The sequence below is a fragment of the Balaenoptera acutorostrata genome, chromosome 4 (genome assembly GCF_949987535.1).
Source record: "Balaenoptera acutorostrata chromosome 4, mBalAcu1.1, whole genome shotgun sequence".
NCBI classification, from domain to species: Eukaryota; Metazoa; Chordata; class Mammalia; order Artiodactyla; family Balaenopteridae; genus Balaenoptera; species Balaenoptera acutorostrata.
Window position 1 is genome coordinate 22,910,692 of NC_080067.1, and position 20,371 is coordinate 22,931,062.

General features: G+C 41.1%; 1 protein-coding gene across 2 annotated transcripts in view; it reads left to right on the top strand.

The window, feature by feature from the left end:
* The first annotated feature begins 4,376 nt into the window (after positions 1-4,376).
* Positions 4,377-20,371, top strand: part of SLC35G2 (solute carrier family 35 member G2) — a 32,727-nt gene continuing 16,732 nt past the window's right edge. Inside the window, exon 1 of one of the 2 annotated variants that reach the window (XM_007170355.2) lies at positions 4,377-4,665. The gene's annotated coding sequence lies outside the window, so the exon portion shown is untranslated. Of the gene's footprint in view, positions 4,666-4,857; positions 4,956-20,371 lie in introns of those variants that run through there. The other variant, XM_007170356.2, reaches the window with a different exon arrangement.

Below are 20,371 nucleotides of genomic sequence, written 5' to 3' on the forward strand. Positions count from 1 at the left end.
CTTATACAGCATTCTCTTCAGACATGATCTCCATACAGACTTTTTACTCGTTTTACTTATCTAGAGGGATTTACTTTTGGGCCCCTGTAATCATAATAGCAAACATTAATTTAGTGCTTACTGGGTGCCCAACACTGTCCTAAGCCCTTTACATGTATTAGTTAATTTAATCCTCATAACAGCCCTGTATAGTAGGTTATTATTATCCCCTTTTCTGATAAGGAATCTGAAGCTCAGAACTAGTAATTGGTGAAGTGAGCAAATGTGGTGATAGAGTAGTAAATGATAATGAAGAAAGAATTGATTGGGGGAAAATTGATAACTGTGCTTATTGTTGGTGCCCTTTGTTTTGTACACAATTTGAAGATTAAGGCAAGTGCTTGAATTTTGAGACAGCCAAGTTGCCTCACTTATTTCAAGATTTGTGGTGTGCCAGGTATTGGAGGTTGATAAAAGTCTGAATGTTCCTAAAATGGGGTGTTACTGTGTGCCTCCCTGCGTGGATATACAAACCAGTTCTTAGTTGTTTGGCCCAGAGTGCTACAAGAACTGAGCTTTGTGTCTAACTGCAAGAGTGAAGTGGTGGTGGTGCTGATGGAGGAAACACGTATTTTCACAATGGTCATCAGGAACTCTAGTAACTTCTTCAGGCTTTGAGGAATTTGAATCATTTTTGGGGATCAGAAAACAGACCTCTTAAATAAAGTCTGTATGTATATGGAAACTCAAAACAAAATATATTTAAAAAATCTTTTCTGGCACCTCTTTCTGTAGGAACAGCAAAATATTTCACTTTATTTTTCAGGTTGAAAGAACTTCAGCTGCCTTGCTCTCCATGTCAACATGATGTCATTTTCAAAAGAAACACTAGTCTAGTATTAAAAAATTGAAAATCAGTATAAATCTTAACTGAAGTTTCTTTGGGAGGTACCTATAATGGACATGTTCTTTTTTCATCTGCCCATCACTTTTTTTTTTCTTGTGTATCCTTTTGGAGATATTCTCTCTAGACATGTATATTTGTATGTCCCTATACATTTCTATGTTTCCACCTGCCTATTGGTCTGTCTGTTTGTCCATTTCTCACTCTCTAGTCCCCCTCTTTTACACAAACAGCAACTTACATTCCACACTGGTCTGTACTTGTTTTTTTTGTTGTTGTTTCTTTGTGTATTTCCTGTGTTAACAGTATATTCTTAGAAATTGTTTCATATTGTTATCACAGTTTGTGACACCCAAATTTGCCCATCACTTTATGGGTTTTTTTCTGATAATAGAACCTTGATTTTTCTTTGGAGAATGACTCCTCCCCCATTTTTTGTCCCCAGACTAAAGCATATGGTTGGGTATATGATCCAGAATTTGCTAATGAGACATAATAAGATTTTATTGGAACTACTTGGAAATATGTGCTTTGTTTCTACTGGAATGATTAGCTATAACGATGATATAGTTTCAACACTGGGGAAAGGTGGGGAAAAATCACTACATGAGAATAAACTCTTTGAAGTCCACAGAGAGAGGAGTGACCATATCCTGATGACATTGTTTGCTCCCTGGATCCAGCCATACCTGAAGCTATCTATTTATAGATTTTTCAGTTAAATCAGTTTGCGTTTTTTACAATTGTCAGAAAAAGTCCTCAATATTATAGCACAAAAGAAGAATTCCACTTATTACACATAACAAAACATCTAAAAATCCTTCTTCCTGTTTCTCAGTATCTCTCAGTATCATTCAGAATGGCAGCTGTGCTAAATTCCTAGTCTCAAGCCTCTCAAACTCAGATCACTCTACATCTTCATTTTTCTCACTCCCATCCTCAAAACTTTTCTGGCTCTCTTTCTCCCCCACTTCCTCCAAGAGAAACATAAAATCTAGCTGAGCTTTGTGGATGAGTCTAGCCTTCTGAGGCTCCTTTTGCTTCTGTTCCTCTACTCCTTACCTAGATCAGCACAATTAATGCCCAGGTTGCTTTCTGAACAACAAAGGATACTTCCTCTTCAAAACAATGAAAGGCCAAAGATACTTGTTAATTTTCTGTTCTGGTCTCATTTGTACTCAGTACAAATAGGGGAGATATTAATTCTGTTTGCAAGCAGCTACTCCTGGGGTTACCTTTGGGTAAGTCTTGCCAAGATAGTGCCTCGGTGTTTTGTTTTGGTTTTGTCTGTGTGCTTTTTGAAGGGGTGGGATGGGGAAAGAATTGAACTAGTTAAACCAGTTTGATCATTTTTACAAGCTGGAGAGATGGTCAGGCCTTGGATTCAGACCCAGCTGACATGGAGTGCTAGGGGCAATCGTTACTCACTCTATTGCCTTTTATTTCCTCCCTCTTCGGGAACATTCTTTGGGTTTTCTACTGAAACAGCCGGAGACTCTCATCAACAACTGCATCACTCAGCAGCTCCTTCATAAACACATTTTTCAGACACTGTGCCCAAGACTCTTTTAAGTGTCCTAAGGATATCAATTCATTCAAAAGCAGCCCAGCTGCAGTTGGGAGAGCACCAGCACTTGCTCCATAAAGATCTAGATTGTCTCTTCCCATCAAGAGGCACCCAAAAGTTCTATTGTGCTGGACACTTAGATGACCCCCAGCCCTTTTGTGGAACACACTGATTCTGAGTAGTCTGAATCCCATTCTTGGGTCTATTCAAACTGTCTTTAATGCCCTCAGGCTGGGGGACTTGGTGGGGAGATCACCTAGCATGATGGCTGCCTGGAGCCTGGGAGCTATCAAGATGACTCTGGGAGACGTCTCACCTTTTTTTTTTTTTTTTTTTAGAAATTCACGTTTATTTATTTATTTATTTATTTATGGCTGTGTTGGGTCTTCGTTTCTGTGCGAGGGCTTTCTCTAGTTGTGGCAAGTGGGGACCACTCTTCATCGCTGTGCGCGGGCCTCTCACCATCGCGGCCTCTCTTGTTGCGGAGCACAGGCTCCAGACGCGCAGGCTCAGTAATTGTGGCTCACGGGCCCAGTTGCTCCGTGGCATGTGGGATCTTCCCAGACCAGGGCTCGAACCCGTGTCCCCTGCATTGGCAGGCAGATTCTCAACCACTGCGCCACCAGGGAAGCCCCGTCTCACCTTTTAAAAGTCCCTTCTTTCTTTCTTTCTTCCTTCCTTCCTTCCAACATTTATTTATTTATTTATTTGGCCGCACCAGGTCTTAGTTGTGGCACGTGGGATCTTCGTAGCAGCATGCAGGATCTTTAGTGGGGGCATGCGGGATCTTCAGTTGCAGCATGCAGGGTATTTTAGTTGCACCATGCGGGCTCTTAGTTGCAGCGTGCGGGATCTAGTTCCCTGACCAGGGCCCCCTGCACTGGGACCATGGAGTCTTAACCACTGGACCACCAGGGAAGTCCCAAAAGTCCCGTCTTTCTTTGACACATTTTTTTTTTCTTATGAATCTTCCCAACCGCAGTGGAGTATTATAGAGTCCTGGAATGGTAGGAAAAAGGTGGTAGGATAAAGATGGCATGGCGCATCCAGGGGATAGTTGAGAATTTAAGGAAGAGACTATTTAAACAGGTGTGGGCAGGGTTAAAGGAAACATCTGGGAGCCAGGCCTGCAGGGGCAAGGGCAGCAAGTGGTAAACAGAACTAAGAATGAACTGTAGGAGAGGGCCCCAGGATTGGAGTAATGGCGTTCAGATAAAGAATGCAGCCACTGCTAATAGAATGGCCCTCTGAGAATGTAGGGGAGAGGTCCTGAAGAACATCCTGCCCTGTGATCAACATTCTGCCCTGTGATGGACCTGCTGCACACGCCTCCCATTGGCCAAAACCAGGCAAAAGCCAGAGGACAGTTGATGTCGCCCATAAAAGTCAGCCCTGAGTCACAGAACAGGGTGGTGAGTGGATCTGGAAGGACAGAGGAAAAACCAGCAGTCACTTCCTATCTTTTCCCACAGCTAGCACCTTGGTTCAGGCCTCACCCTTCCTTGCCTGGCCTATGCTGATGGCCTTCCTGCCTGTCCTCGTGACCCTGTTTCCAAGAAGCTGTATTCATTCAGCACGGGACTGGGGTATATAGACCTCAGTCCAGGAACCACATCTGCAGCGTCAAGACCCTTGCCCCAGAGACCTCATCGGTAAAACGCCAGGTGGAGTCGGGATGCCCGAAGACCTTCCCGGACCACGATTTACTGATGCTAGACATATTTTAAATATCAAGGAATCGACTTGCGACTTTTAAACGCAAAGGGACAGGTGGAAATGGATTGAGGCTGCCTCCCTGCCCCCTTCCAGAAAACCATGTCACTCCGGAGACCGGCGATTGCTTCAAAACCATGTCACTCCAGCAGACCGGGTCTCTCGAAGGGCATAGGCTAAAGCGATCCCGGAAGGCACTTTCGCGGTGCCTGGGCCCTCCCACCGCGCGAGTAAGGGGCACAAATCCCCGGCGCTCCCCCGCGGTCTTCCACTTGGGCACCTGCCGGTGGGGAGCGAGGGGGAGTAGCGGAGAGCGCAGGCGCAGGGTTCGTGCCTGCGGCGCCGCTCTCCCTGCCCAGCCAGGCGGTCTCAGCCGCCCCTGCCGCGGTTTTCCGGGCGAAGCGCGCGGTGGCCTCAGTGGGCTCAGAGCCTGGACTAGGCGCGCGGCAGCGGGCAGCCCCGGCCGGAGCACCGGGCGCGCCTTCCTCGCCGCGACACACAGGTAACCGGGCCCCGGCAGCTGGTCGGCAGCAGCGGACTGGGACCTTGACCCTGCCTGCCGGGCCGCCCCACCCGTAAGGAGTGGGAGCGTACCCCGAACCCCACACGCTCGCTTTTAGCCGAGGCACCTAAGAGGCCGAGTCCCTCTTTTGGGGTTGGGCCGGGCCCTGGGCGAAGCGCCCCGCCCCCTTTACAAGCCTTTGCGGAGGCTTTGCTCGACGCCTGAGCGGCTGCGGGGGCCCCACTTCCCGGCACTGCTTTCTTGGAAAACCTGGACACGGGTTCGGTAGGGTCAGTATCAGCTGTGCGCCCCCGTTTCCTGCCGCCGTCGCATGTATGGGTCCTTCCCCGGCCTCCCACCCAAACAAGGGAGAGTCCCTATGGCGCCATGGGAGCAATTTCAAATACAAACTTTTAAGAATGCTGGATGGTTTTAGAAATAGGGCCAAGAATGAGTATTTTCCTTTACTCTGTTGTCTGTCTCTGACTCTTGGACGCCAGTCTATATGGGTTGAGATTTTCGCGGAGAATAAACGGTTTGGAGAAATCTTTCCCCAACGAAAGGCGAGGGCAAGGAGGAAGGGCCAGGCCGCGGCCGAACGTAGCGGGTGGAGGCGCAGAGCAAGTCCGCTCAGCCTCCCCACCTCCGGGACCCCTCTCTGACCCGGCTCTGGGCCGTAGAATTTCTATGCCTCGTGCGCCCGTTTGGCCTCTTTAGAGAGAAGAGGATGGCAGGGTGGCGCGGGCCAGCAGGAAGGGCGAGTGGGAGCGCTGCGCGGACCCGCATCTCCGGCCAGGCTTTTGCCGGGCTTGGCGAGGAGCGGGATGGAAAGCTGGCGTCTCAGTGACGATTGAGGGCCCGGAGATAGTGACGCACTAGGCGGAGAGGGCTGGGGGCGCCTGGGGAAGGGGCGGTCTCCGCCGGCTTTTCGGCTCGAAAGGACTCGATTGGGGTAGCCCGTGTCCGTGGTGCTGAAGTGCTTCAAGCTCCTTCGTCGGCTTACTTCCCGGGCGGCGGCCTGCCTTGCGGTTCTACTCCGCACCTTTGAGTAGCCGCTCTCCAAGGCAGGTGGCCAGAGTGGCGCCGGCTCCCTGGCTCGACACTGAAACCCTTTGCGGATCGGTTGATGCTGGTTTCCCGCAGATAACATGAAGGCAAATGTGGCTCGCCCGGGGGTGCAGATAAAGCATATGCATAACAGGTTTGATTTACCTACATGGGAGGACGCAGGGTGAGCATAAACATGAACTCTCACGTATACATATGCATAGCATATGTAGGATGCATGTATGTGTATATGCACACAAAGATTACGCACATGTAAATACACTCATTGGTTTTCAATGCCAGCACACACTACAAGCCACACATTTTTTCCAGAGCTTCTTTTGTAATCCATCTTTATTTTTTGACACCTTTAGTGTTTCTGAACTCCGCAGAACCATTAACTTCCATAGTCATCTGTTCCCAAGTCACAGAACCTTGGGAACAGGTGAATTAAAGTGTTTGGTATTTTGCTGAGCAACGAAGTATTCACACATATTTTAATTCCAGAACAAAGATAGTCTAGAAAGATGTAAAATTGATATTGATACAAAAAAGATGTTGCTAAGGAAGTTTAAACAAAAAGAATTAATGAAAAATTTAATACAGAACAATTGCTAGCTAACGATCTTATGGAAAGTTATAATCTGAAGAAAATATGACTAAGATGTATCATAATGCTGACAATTTCAAATATACTGGTGGGATATGGTTTGTGAACTCTGTAAAGATTACATATATACTTTTCAAAACATTGAATATCTGTGGTTTTTCTCTCATAAAATGTATGCTCACTGTAAGAAATTTAGGTGACAGAAATACATAAAACCAGAGAAAACCATTGTAAATAGATATTTTAAAAACTGAAGCATAGTTGATTTACCATATTGTGTTAGTTTTAGGAGTGCAGCAAAGTGATTCAGTTATACATATATGCATTATATTCTTTTTTTCTGATTCTTTTCCATTATAGTTTATTACAAGATATTGAATATAGTTCCCTGTGCTCTACAGTAAATCCTTGTTATTTATCTATTTTATATATGGTAGTGTGCATTTGTTAATCCCATGCTCCAATTTATCCCCCCCCTTCCCCTTTGGTAACCATAAGTTTGTTTTCTAGGTCTGTGCGTCTGTTTCTGTTTTGTAATTAAGTTCATTTGTATTTTTTTTTAGATTCCACATGTAAATGATATCATATAATATCTGTCTTTGTCTGACTTACTTCACTTAGTATGATAATGTCTAGGTCCATCCATATTGCTACAGATTACATTGTTTCATTCTTTTTTATGGCTGAGTAATATTCCATTGTGTATCTATCTATCTATATCTATACCTATATCTATATACCTCACATCTTCTTTATCCATTCATTTGTTGATGGACAGTTAGGTTGCTTCAATGTCTTGCCTATTGTAAACAGTGCCTCTATGAACACTGGGGTGCATGTATCTTTTTGAATTAGAGCTTTCATTTTTTCTGGATATATGCCCAGGAGTGGGATTGCTGGATCATATGGTAACTCTATTTTTAGTTTTTTACAGAACCTCCATACTTTAACAGATTTTCTCTTAGATGAACACACATGCATTTTAAATGGACCAATCTTCTGTTGGTTGCATTTTCACTATATAATTTATCATTAATGTCTTTCAAACCAATACATATAAAACTAGGTCATCATCATTAAGTGTTGTAGATACACTATGTAGATACACTATGTAGATACACTATGTAGATACACTAGATACACTATGTAGATACACTATGTGGGCAGAACATAATTTGTTTAAGCAATCTTATAATAATGAACACTTATTTATTTCCAATTTTTGCTGTTATTAGACAGTTCTGCAAATAATATCTTTGAACAAACATTTGTGCACTTATTTATTTTCTTAGAAAAAAAATCCTAGAAGTGAAATTGATGGTTCAGTGGATATGTACATTTTATTTTTTGATACATTGATTTGTTTATTTATTTGTTCAATTATTTCCTGTCTCCTCCCTTGCGTGCTTTATTCTTTACTATGTTCTCAGTATCTACACAGTGTCAGATATATGTGTATTCAAGAAATATTTGTTGGAAGAACACTATTTCTAGATTGTGCTACAGAAAAGATGTACCAATATATACCAACATAAACACTGAATTAGAATGTCAGTATCCCCACACTATCACCAAAATCAGGGTTTTTTTCCAATTGAATAGGCAGTAAAGAGCATCTTTTTATATATTTATTGGTCATACTTATTTTTGTTTTGTGAGTTTCCAGCTCATATCCTTATTTTTCTGTTGGTGTGCTTATATTCTTTTTCTTATTTGTAAACACTCTTTGTATACTAAAGACTCTGTTACATGTTGCAATTTTTTCTTGATTTTTTTATTTTTAAACTTTATGATATTTTCTGCTGTATAGAAAATTTCAGTTTTTATGTAGTCAAATATATCTTTCCCCTTCCCTTTTATAAAAAAAAATCATTTTATTTTATTGGCTGCACCATGAGGCTTGCATTATCTTAGTTCCCTGACCAGGGATCAAACCCGTGCCCACTGCAGTAGAAACGCGGAGTCCTAACCACTGGACTGCCAGGGAACTCCCAGATTCCCTTAATTTAGTTAGAGTTAAGAGATAGAAGATAAAGTTAGGTTGCAGCATTGTGGCAACCAAAGCTCTGCACCACAACTAATTAGACCCAGGATTAGAGATCTCTGGTTAAGAGGGTGACTTTCTTCAAAGCAGGCCAGCTATGCCATTCTCCCAGCATTTGTTGAGTCTGGCAATGCCCTAGGGCCTAGGGATTCCAAGAAGAAGATAAGGACACAACCTCTGTTCTTGGAGCAGTAACACTTTATCAGGGGTTTGTGTTACATACACAATTCACATTGATACCTTGTATCAAGGACTGTAACAGAGTCCTGTAGAAACTGTTCTTGAGCCCAGAGGAGGAACAGATTGTTTAGTGAGAGCCTTCTCCAAGTAGTTCACCTGGAAGTTTGTGGGAACGTGGGTGGGAATTTGCCAGATATTGCCTTGTTGGGTAGTAAGTAGTTGATGACCTCAAGTTGGACCGGAAGCTGACAGTCTGGATTTGAAGGCTGACTGCCACAGTAAGCTCCTTGTAAGCTTGGGCAAGTTACTGAAGCTTGCTGATCTTTGCTTAATTTTTTTTTCTTTTTAAAGAGGGACTGATATTAGTGCCTGCCTTGTTGGGGTTGTTGTGGGATTAAGTAAAATAATACACACTGAGCCCTTGGTATAAGCCTGGTGCATAGTAGTCTAGTCTATTTATTTTCTTGCCTTTCTATAAAGTTGCATGTAAATCACTCTGGACAAGTGATTATTGATCCCATTGTCAGAGCTCTTAAGGGTAAAACTATGAACCCTTTGTGTCTTCTGAATCTGTGACTAATTCTCCTAATCTGGAAATTTCTCTCTTAATGTTGCTTAAATCCCAAGCTGCTGCTTTTTACTGGTTCTCTTGCTATCCCAAACCAAAATAGTTCTAGTCTGAAATTGTCATTACTTTTGCTTTGTTCTCTAGTACTCTGATGTTAAAGCAAATACATATTTAATTGTATAACTTTCTTTAACATGCATAGCACTTGTTGTGTCTGTTTTGTGGTACTTGTTAGCATATTTCTTTTCTCCAAAATGAACATGTAAGTTCTTTAAGAGAAAGCATATGTTTTCTTGATTTTTTAAAAAGTTATCTTTTATTACCATTGTCTGTTTTTTAAAAAATTTAAAAATTAAGTAATTATTTTTGGCTGCATTGGGTCTTCATTGCTGCGCATGGGCTTTCTCTAGTTGCGGTGAACGGGGGCTACTTTTCACTGCAGTGTGCGGGCTTCTCATTGTGGTGGCTTCTCTTGTTGCGGAGCACGGGCTTCAGTAGTTGTGGCACGCGGGTTCAGTAGTTGTGGCTCACGGTCTCTAGAGCGCAGGCTCAGTAGTTGTGGCACACGGGCTTAGTTGCTCCACGGCATGTGGAATCTTCCCGGACCAGGGTTGGAACCCGTGTCCCCTGCATTGGCAGGCGGATTCTTAACCACTGCGCCACCAGGGAAGTCCCTGTTTTCTTAATTTTATCTCTCATACTATGTTAGCAGAGTGCCTTCCACATCATAGGCACCTAGTAAATATTGACCAAATGAAGGAATAAACATAAATGCATGAGGTTGCCAGGATAGCTGGTGTGATCTCAGGCTGCCCTCATAGAAACAGGATCTCCTGACTAGGAGAGATCATAGAAACTGGTATATGTTCAGAGAAGAATGGTTAAGGTGGTAAGATGAAAACCACGATTATACGTGGAATAATTGAGAAGGAGAAGATTTTCAGTTTGGAGAAGAGAAAACTCATGATAGGAGACCTGGGACGGGGAGGGTAGGAAATAGTAGTTCCTCATACTGAAATGTCATGTGGAAGAGGGAAATAATTAGTGACCCCAGAGCAAATATGTAGAAACAGACTCTGGAGATTACATATAGAGAGATTTTTGACTCAATGTTAAAAAAGAATTTTCTAACAATCAGAATGACTCCCAGGTGGCTGCCTTGAGAAGGAATAAGTTTTCTGTGGCTGTAGGTTCAAACGGAAACTGTACTATTTGTTGGGGTTGCTGTAGAGGCTAGAGTTACTTTCAAAGAAATTGGAGTAGATGAACTCCACAGCCTTTTTCAACTCTCATGGTCTTTAATTCTATGAATATTATTATAATATTGTATATAGTTACCCTATAGTAAATATATACATGTTAATGTATATAGTGTATTTGGATAAAGACATATATATCAATGTATGTACTTATCATATAATCTCATTATTATCATATTGCCTAAATTAATGAAGGATGAAAATTTCAAAAACTTGATCTTGATTATTTAAAACATACTTACTAACATCCTTTTTTCTTGAGGACAACAGTTTATAAAATACTGTTCTACATGAACACTGTGTGCTTAAACTACAGTAAACAAGTTTAATTACGTTAGCATCTCAAATGTAAATAAATATTTTTTTTCAATTTCTAAATTGAATCTAAAAAGAGAAAACAAACAAGTGAACCAGAGTCAACTTGTCCTGATTCAGATGAGTTGTGGTGTAAAGTTCAGGACTTCATTACCACTATCACCATCATCACTAACATTTATTTAGCATTTACTGTATACCTAGCTCTGCTTTAAGCACCTCACACATATTAACTCGTGTACTTCTCCCAAAAAATCTAGGTAGATTCTGTTATCCCCAGTATATTTTTTCATATTTTATTTAGAAATAATTTCAAACTTACAGTAAACTTGCACGCATAGTCCAATGAACTCTTGGGGTGAAGGGTAATTCTCATATATACTTCATCCCAAGTTCTCCAATTATAAACATTTTACAATGCTTGCTTTGTCATTCATTCATATACTTTCTCTTTTTTTCTGAACCAATTGATAATAAGCTGCAGATGTGATGCCTAATTACCCCTAAGTACTTAAGTAGGAAGACTACACTTAAGTAGTCTTCCTTAAAGACAAGACACCCTCCTGCATAACCACAGAATTATCACCCAAATGAGGAACTTAAGACTGATATAATTCTGCCATTGAATCCACAGACCTCATTCAATATATGCCATTTTCCCCAATAATTTCCTCTTCGGAAAAATGTTTTTTATTTCTTGTCTAGAGTTAAATCCAGGGTTATGAATTGCATTTAGTTGTCCTGTCTCTTTAATCTTTAATTTGTGGCAGTTCCTCATTTCTTCCTTGTCTTTAGTGACCTTGACATTTTTGAAAGTTCAGGCCATTAATTGTGTAGAATGTTCCTCATTTAGGTTTGTCTGATGCACGTCATGCATTTTTGGCATAGTTATACATTTTTGTCAGGAAAATGATAGAAGCAATACTTTGTTTTTTCAGTGGATCTTATTAAGGGACACAATATTGATTTGTCTTTTTGCTGGTGATGTTAACTTTGATGACTTGGTTAAGGTGATAACGTCTCCACTGTAAAGTTGTTATTTTTCCCTTTGTAATTATAAGCATTTTGTGGGGAGACACTTTGAGACTATGTAAACATCCTATTCTTCAACAAACTTTCGGTCACTTATTTTATGATGGTTCTTGCTCAAATAAATTATTACTATGATGATTGCCAAATGGCAATTTTTCCAATTCCAACACTCATTTGACCTTTACTAGTTGGTATTCTGTTGTAAGGGAGAGTTTTCTCTTCTTTTATTTATTTGTTTGTTTATTCATTTATTTACATTAGTTTGGACTTGTGGATTTCTATTCTATTAGGTGGATTATAACCCATTACTATGATTAATGATTATTGACTTTGAGGCTGAAATTGTTACAGATTTAGCCATTCGAATCCCATTCAAGCTGCTTCTTGTGTTGTTTTGACATCTCTATTATCAGAGTACTTTCTAGTGTAAGATGTTCCAGGCTCATCTTGTACTTTTCCTGCCCCAACCATTTCAGTCATTTCAAAAGCTATTTTTCCAAAGAGCCCAGCTTCCTTTTAGTAGAGAATGCAAGATCTGGGAGCTAGGTGTGGTCATTGCTACTGGAGTATTGTTACTTTAGGGCCATCTTAGCAGACAGAACCGGGAAACTCTTAAGCACATCTATATTTATTTCTATATCTATTCATCTATTTATATTAAAATGTGTTTACTCTAATATCTTCAACTGCACTCCAACACCACAGTGTTCATTCTAGTCTTCACCCGTTTTCTGTTTGTATCTTCCTTCTCTGATGGTAAGAAATCTGGTTCCCATTATCTTCAGGGTATTTAACTATTTCCTCATTCTCCCTTTATATAACCATATCCTGACCTCGTGGGCCATCCGCTTGGCCCCAATTCCTCCTCAGACCCAGTCTTGCTGCCTCCACCAGCCTCCTCACAGCCTTAAGTTACACAGCTAGAAAGTGGTGGAGCCGGGGGGGGGGGGGGGGGGGGGAATGCAAAGTTGCTAATTACTTGACTGAGAGCCCTTTATTGGGACTTCAAGCCCAAGGGTATCTATTGTGAAACTGCTCCTGTGAAGATGCTCAAGGAAAGGGGGCCATTGGGCTAATGAGATGAAGATTTAACCAGGCAGAGTGGCAGCCCTCAGGACTGTGCCTTCCATGAGAAACTTGGAGAATGAAGGATGGAAGCTGCCAAATGATGCTACCTGCCAAGAACGACAGTGAGGGGATTCTCCAAAATTGGTGCAGTTCAGTGATCAGTCAGCCAGCACCTCCATTGCAACCAATCTCCACTATGTTCTGCTACTATATCGAGAGCACATTCCGTTAGGACAGAAACATATTACTGTGCTATTATTTCTAAAGAGGGAATATTGCTTTTATTAGCAGCTCCTTAAATTGAAATTCTAGGAGATGGATGATGGTGTCCACTGTTTTAGTGCTGACTCCATTTCCTGGTCCAGAAGATCAGAAATCTGTTCATGTTTTAGAAAACAGCATGAGGTCCATCTGTTCAGGTCAGATTTTTCCACATTAACACAGATTTATAGAGTGGTAACTTATGTAAGAAAAACCAATGATGATTATATTCTTCGCTGCCATTTAGAATCCATATTATTTTTTTTGTTAGTCCTGAAAATATAGTAATGCACACACACATGCGCAATGAATTAATTCTTTCAAACACTATGTATAATAAAGGCATCCTCCTTAGTTTATGTAATATTTCACCTCTATTTTGGTTTGGGTTCTAGACACCATCCATCCAGTTTCTCTCTGTAATATGGTCTGTTTATCCACAATTTTCTTTGCAACAGAAGGCACAGAAATGTAAGAGCTACATTTGGCTTCCTGGGTGACTTTTTGTCTAACTGAAATACCAAGAAATGACTTTTTTTACTCTAATGAAAATAGCTTGATTTTTTCCTGGATTTTAAAGTAAATGCATGCTTATCTGGAAAGTTAAACTAAAAAGTAAAAAGAAGAAAGTGCTGAATAATTGAAATTTCACCATCTGTAAGTATAGATATAAATTGTTTTATATAAAGTCATACCATGAATACTCTTTTATACCCTTCGTTTTCTTAGCAATGTGACATGAAGGTTTTTTAATGTCAATATATATACATATATAGTATCTTTTTTGATGACTGCATAGTATTGCATTGATGTTTTTATTTAACAGGTCCCTCATTAAAGGACAATTAGGTTATTTCCAGTTTTTCATTGTGTAAAGAAAGCCATGATGAGTATCATTGCTTGCCATCTTTATGTACTTTACTAGTGATCTCCTTAGGATATATTCCTGCAAATGGCATTGCTGGGTCAAAGAGTTCACACATTTTAAATTTTGGTACATGTTGCTGGTAAAATTAACTCTTGATGGGATGGATTATACTGTGCTTTTCCTTCATATACAATGTCCCTGCCAGTGATGGGACTTTATAAAGTCTCTTTTCAGCTTTGCAGTAGCATTATATATTTGTGTGTATTCTCTAAATGGCATTAAAGGAGTGGAACGACTTTAATAAATCTAGGTATGCCACTTAAGCAACCAGATGTTGTCAAGTTTCATTCAAAATCTGACTTATGGTTTGGTCTGAAACAAGATGCCATCTGGTCACCATTTTTCAATTGCTTTATGTTATTTGAGTTTAATAAAATTTGATATATGGAGAGATGTGACCGAGTTGTAATTTCATTGAGTGGTGTCTATAGTGTGAAGAATCAGTTATGATTAAATGAAACCAAATGTGTAAAATTTTGAACTGATTCATTTGGCATTTCCATAAATCTTGGCCTCAAGAGAAAATTCAGGCTTGGCTTTTTCATGGATAAACAGCAGCAAGAACAGGGCAAATGTGAGCAGGTGGTATATGTAGTTTTTGAGGGATTTGAGAGTAGGCTGTTGACCCTGGGTGTTCCTGTTTTGTTCAGGGACTGGTGTAAGACCTGGGGGATTGGCAGCCTTCTTTGAACTCAGCTGAGCTATTTGATCCTGTCTAGTGAGAATTGGGTGAAGAATAAACAACCAATAAGTACAACTTTAACAAGATATCAGAACAGTGCTGTAATCTGTTTTATATTTAATTAGCATCTAACCTAATTGGTGATTTAACCACTTAGATACATACAAAAAAGATCATGGAAACAGAAAAGGATCATTTTATTCCTTCCCCTCCCCCTTCTAGCGATGACTTCCTGCCACTCTTGACAGATTCACCCAGCACAGCTGAATTTAAAGGTGCTGATTCACTGTAAACTAATTCAGCTTTTTTTAAAAAAAGACAGTAGGAAAGTAAGTGGTAGATGATAAATATATGTTCACTGAGAATGGCATATTTTATGCAAATTGATAAGTCCACTGCTTCAGAGATGAGAAAGGCTCTTTCCTGGAAGGGAAGTGTCGATTATAAACGGTGAAAGACTCTTGCATTTCAGCAAGTTCTAAGCTGCCAGCCAACACATTCATCACAGTGTGCCAGAATGGATTTTAAAACGGTACAACATAAATTGCTCTTTTCCAAATCAGGCATCATCACCTTCACACAAGCCAAGTCAACCTGCTTATCTGAAAACTGCCACATAAGGCTTTTTTTCAATCTCAGTTAACCTTTTCCTTTCCTGGTATGCACGGTTCATTAGAGTCTACTAAAGTCATTAGCCACAATTGAGTACAGAGGAGACAGGCTTCTCCAATTTTGCCTACACAGCAACTAACATGCCCAGAACTTCCAAGGTGATGGCAACATAGAATATTTAGGCCAGCTCTAACCAGAATGATAACTCTCATCCCTACCCCTCTTTCCCACCTTCTGCTCCTACAAATTTAATGATTTCTTTTTTCTCATTCTTTGTCCTTCCCAGAGCCAGCTGTTGACTCCTAGCAACTCCTGCACAGCTGATAGTCCCTGGCTATCCCTTTCCTAACCTTCTGCCCTAGAACTGTCAGCTGAGTCTCCAGCTCAAACTTGCGCTAGGGCTCCTGTTTGGTGCATCTCTCCACTACTCCTTCCTGCCTCTCCCCGACCCCATACCCATCCCATCCCATCTCTCTCCTTACCTCACCTCATCTCCAAGTCCTTTAGCTGTAATTTTCTCCTCTCCTATAACCCAGACTGACACAGCCCAGCAACATCCTGAGGCTTCGCTCTCATTCTCCCATAGCCCAGCGTAGCGCAATTCTTCTTAGCTCACTTAGACCACATTCTACCTTGTTCCTCCCAGCCTGGCCTACTCTGGAATCCGGTATCCATTGCCCTTCTTAGTTCAGCTAAGCAGCCTTCATCCCCAGCTCAGCCAGCCACGACCCCAACTTCAGCCTATCTCAGCCCCATCTAAGGAGCCTTGACCCACATCCACGTGGGCAGCTTCTGCTATTCAGCCCAGAATAAGGATTCTTTCTCACCTAAGTATCCCTCTTCTAATCGATGTTAGCTAGCATGCTGAGGAGTTTATCATGCAGCCTAGTGTGCCCCGAACCTCTTCTCACCTGGAGTGAGTGAGCTGTCATACCGTTCTGGTGCTGTTGTGCATCTGTTAGCACAGGGAGTGACCCTCACACAGGATGTCACCACGGACCTGTCACCAGCAAAATACAGCAATGATGATGGATTTAGACTGGTTCATCCACATTCCTCCCCTGTTTCTTCTAAGTAAGAAGATGAATTTGAGAGACGGTTGGCAGGGTCAGGAGATGCAGTCATTGACTATGGAAACAAAAGCTAGCTGTTGCTACAGTAATACAAAAGTGAGCCCTACTGAAGAGCTGGGCTATCAGGGTCAGAGCACCAAAATCAAATTCCACAGTGCAACAAGCTAGCTATCCCTCAGACTCTCAGAGTAAATTATTTTTTCTCAAGAGCAAGAAGCGCATGGATAGAGTGAAGGATTACATAGCCTACTAATTTTTAGGCCAAATGTCAGTTTATTACTGGCCAACAATGTGAATGTAAAGATCAGAATTCATCCCCAAGGACCCCCAATGTAACATTTTTGGAATAAATACCTAAGAGTAACTACCATCAGTTATATTCACAAATTATGTGTGAAAAAACCCAGTTTATAGCCAATTTAAAGTCTAGTCTAAGATTGTATCATTTTTACTCTGAAAAATCTAAAATGTGGAAAGTAATCTCTTCTGGCTAGTGTAAATAAAAATACTAAGTAATTAAGCAATCATTTAAACACAGGATTAACAAAATATAATATTTCTGTCAAATATTCAGATGACTACTTTGAAGTATTTTGAAGTAAAGACATTGTCCTTATTTCATGAAGTAACTTCTAATATATTAACATTCATTGCTCTTAAGTGAATTCAAAGTATAACTGATTTTAGCCACCGAAACATTTTGAAAATGGAAAAAAAAAAGGTAAAACCAAGACTTTTTTTGGTCTTTTAAATTCCAAATGCTCAATGCCAACCTTTCAGTGAATACCCGTACTCCCTTTGTTCATTCAGTCTGATTTCATTGCCATTTCCTTATTTCTTTCTTGGTGGGTGGTTCAGGATCTCTTTCACAAGACAAGGAGGCATGAGGAATGGGGTTGAAGGGCTTTCCTATTTTTAGATTGAAAATTCTTTAATAATGTAGCTCAAATGAAAGTTGTCTTAATCCAAGAAGTTTGCAGGGATGCTGACCCCTCTCCCACATATATCTTGGCTGGGCTGCTGTGACAATCCTGGGCCAGCATGGGGCCAGCATAGAGTCCAGTGGCAGGCCAAAACAGGAGAAGGCTTCCTCAGGGTTCTGGAACCAATATCTCTATCAGAGAGAGTCAGAATTGCAGCCAAGCAGCAAAGATAACAGTGTGAGGACAATCTCAAAGGTGAAACCAGGACAGAAATGGGAGAATGAACAATAGAGCTTGTGATAACTGATAGCAGGATGGGACAGAGTTCAAGGAGCAGTTGTAGAATGCAGTTCAGGACTGAGTCTTTATTTTTGTTCAATATTTGTTAAATGTGCTCTGTGTGCCAAGAATACAAATATGAATGAGAACTCTCTTGCCTTCATGGAACTCACAGACCACAAAGGAGATTGTGACTTGGCAAACTCCCTTTAGGTAGTGCCTAGATCTGTTGAGAGAGTAGGCATGGCAGATTTAAGGAGCTACCCTGGGCTGTTGAAAACCCAGAAAACTTGAGATGTGCTGAAAAGTCCTGCCCAGCATGGATGTGGGAGGAGATGGAGTCATACTGTGATGGCTCCTGACTTCTCTGTGGCTCTGAGTCTTCTCAGAAATAGCACTTTAAAAAAATCAGAGGTCTGAGTGACTTTTAATACTTGTCCCTTGGCCTGGTTTGCTAGCTGGGCCTAGATGAAGATTTGAGTAGACAGAATGTGTAAGGAAGTTATAATAAACTTGCCTTGATAGTTGCATTTCCAGAGAACTATCTAAGTAATCACATAAAATTTAAAAGGTTACTAGTAGAAGATGGCTTGAAGGAATTATTCGGATTCTGTCTTAATTAGCAGTCCTAAGTTATTTACAATTGACATGTATTTCTTCAGTATGAGCTCAAAGTGCTGTCTACCCATCTTTATGAAAACCTTATGTTATTATTACTCCAGACTACCAACCAATCCTCGTTGATTCTTTCAAAAATCTATTCTAACTTTCTTGATAAATTTTAGGCTATTTTTCTGAAACAATAACCACATGAGGAACAAAGTGTAAGCAAATTGTCTACTATGAATTACTGTTGTTCACCACCCTGTCTCATCAAGAAAAGAATTAATAGCAATTTAAGACTATTGCAAGGGATCACCAGCATTATCTTCAGCCTTTGGTTCATTAGACTGGCATTATGTGTGAATGAATACTCTTCCATAAATTTCAAAATATTAATGCTTTATTGGCATCTGTATTAAAATAATATTGTTAAAAGCAGGGCTTCCCTGGTGGCGCAGTGGTTGAGAATCTGCCTGCTAATGCAGGGGACACGGGTTCGAGCCCTGGTCTGGGAAGATCCCACATGCCACGGAGCAGCTGGGCCCGTGAGCCACAACTACTGAGCCTGCGCGTCTGGAGCCTGTGCCCCGCAACGGGAGGGGCCGCGATAGTGAAAGGCCCGCGCACCGCGATGAAGAGCGGTCCCCGCACCGCGATGAAGAGTGGCCCCCACTTGCCGCAACTAGAGAAAGCCCTCGCACGAACCGAAGACCCAACACAGCCAAAAATAAAAATAAATAAATAAATAAAGTAGCTATACAATTAAAAAAAAAAAAAAAAAGCAGAATAAGCAGGAGAGGTTCCTTGACTGGTTGGATTCAATTTTACATATCACATGATGTAATAATACACAGTGCATCTGTGTATCTGGCAAGGTTTAGTTACAGATAACAAAAATCACTCTAGCTCTTTCAATCAGGAAGAGATATAATACAAGGAATCAGAAGTCTCTCAAATCATTGGAAGGGCTGGAGGAGCAGATTTTAATCTGGGCCTCCAGGCACATTTGCTAGAGTGCATTGTTTTATCCTTTAAAAAAGTTCCAAATTTAGCAATTTATAAACTATAAGTAAGCCTTCTTGCTATAGAAACAGATCAGAGAGGAAAATAAGCATTTCTTCTATCCCAGTAAAAAAATCTTCACAGTATTTGACTAACATGAAGGAAGCAAGCTAGTAGTTATTGAGCACCTGCTATGTGCCAGGTATTGTTCTAGATGCTTTTGATCCATCTTTTCATTAAGTCCTTATTAATAACCTTTCCAAGTTAGTAATATCAGCCCATCTTACAAATGAAGAAACTGATGTTTAGAAAGGTTACACGATATATGCACAGGCAGAAAGTGATAGAGGTAGAATTCAAGTTCAAATCTGCTGCCTCAAGAATTGGTTAGACCTGTTGTCCAGCGTTGGTTATTTTTTAAATATATAAATTTATTTATTTATTTTATTTTTGGCTGCGTTGGGTCTTTGTTGCTGCGCATGGGCTTTCGCTAGTCGCGGCGAGTGGGGGCTACTCTTCATTGCAGTGCGGGGGCTCTAGAGCGCAGGCTCAGTAGTTGTGGCATGTGGGCTTAGTTGCCCTGCGGCATGTGGGATCTTCCCCGACCAGGGATTGAACCCATGTCCCCTGCGTGGGCAGGCGGATTCTTAATCACTGCGCCACCAGGGAAGTCCCCCAGCATTGGTTATTAATCCAAAGTCCTATCTGGTGGTATCCAACCAAAGTTCTGATTCAGTATTTAATAACTACATCCAACAGAGCAGTTTACTCAGCCCTTGAGAGGTGTTTTATAATTCACTTTTTTTCTAGATGATCCATGAGGATGTGGTTCTTAAAAGCAGATGTCTCAAACAGTATCACAGGGGTAAGCAGCCAGCAAATATTTTCTATGTCAGGCTAAAATAATCTTGTCCATGTCACTTGACCCAGAGCTTTGTAGTCTCATCCAACACTTTTCTAGATCTTAAGAAGATCAACAATTCTTTTCTGGGGAAAATCATGGATTACATGCAGGCAGTTCTTTTCCACACCAGTACTAAGTGTTTGGATCTTTTCTCTAAGAATACAAATCTGATCTTTAGACATTCATAAAATGATGGTGTCTGAGTTTTCTGTTTGCTGCTGTAACAAATTACCACAAACCTGGTGTCTTAAAACAACATGAATTTATTATCTTGCAGTTCTGTAAGTCAGAGGTCCAGTTCGGGGTATCAGTGGGC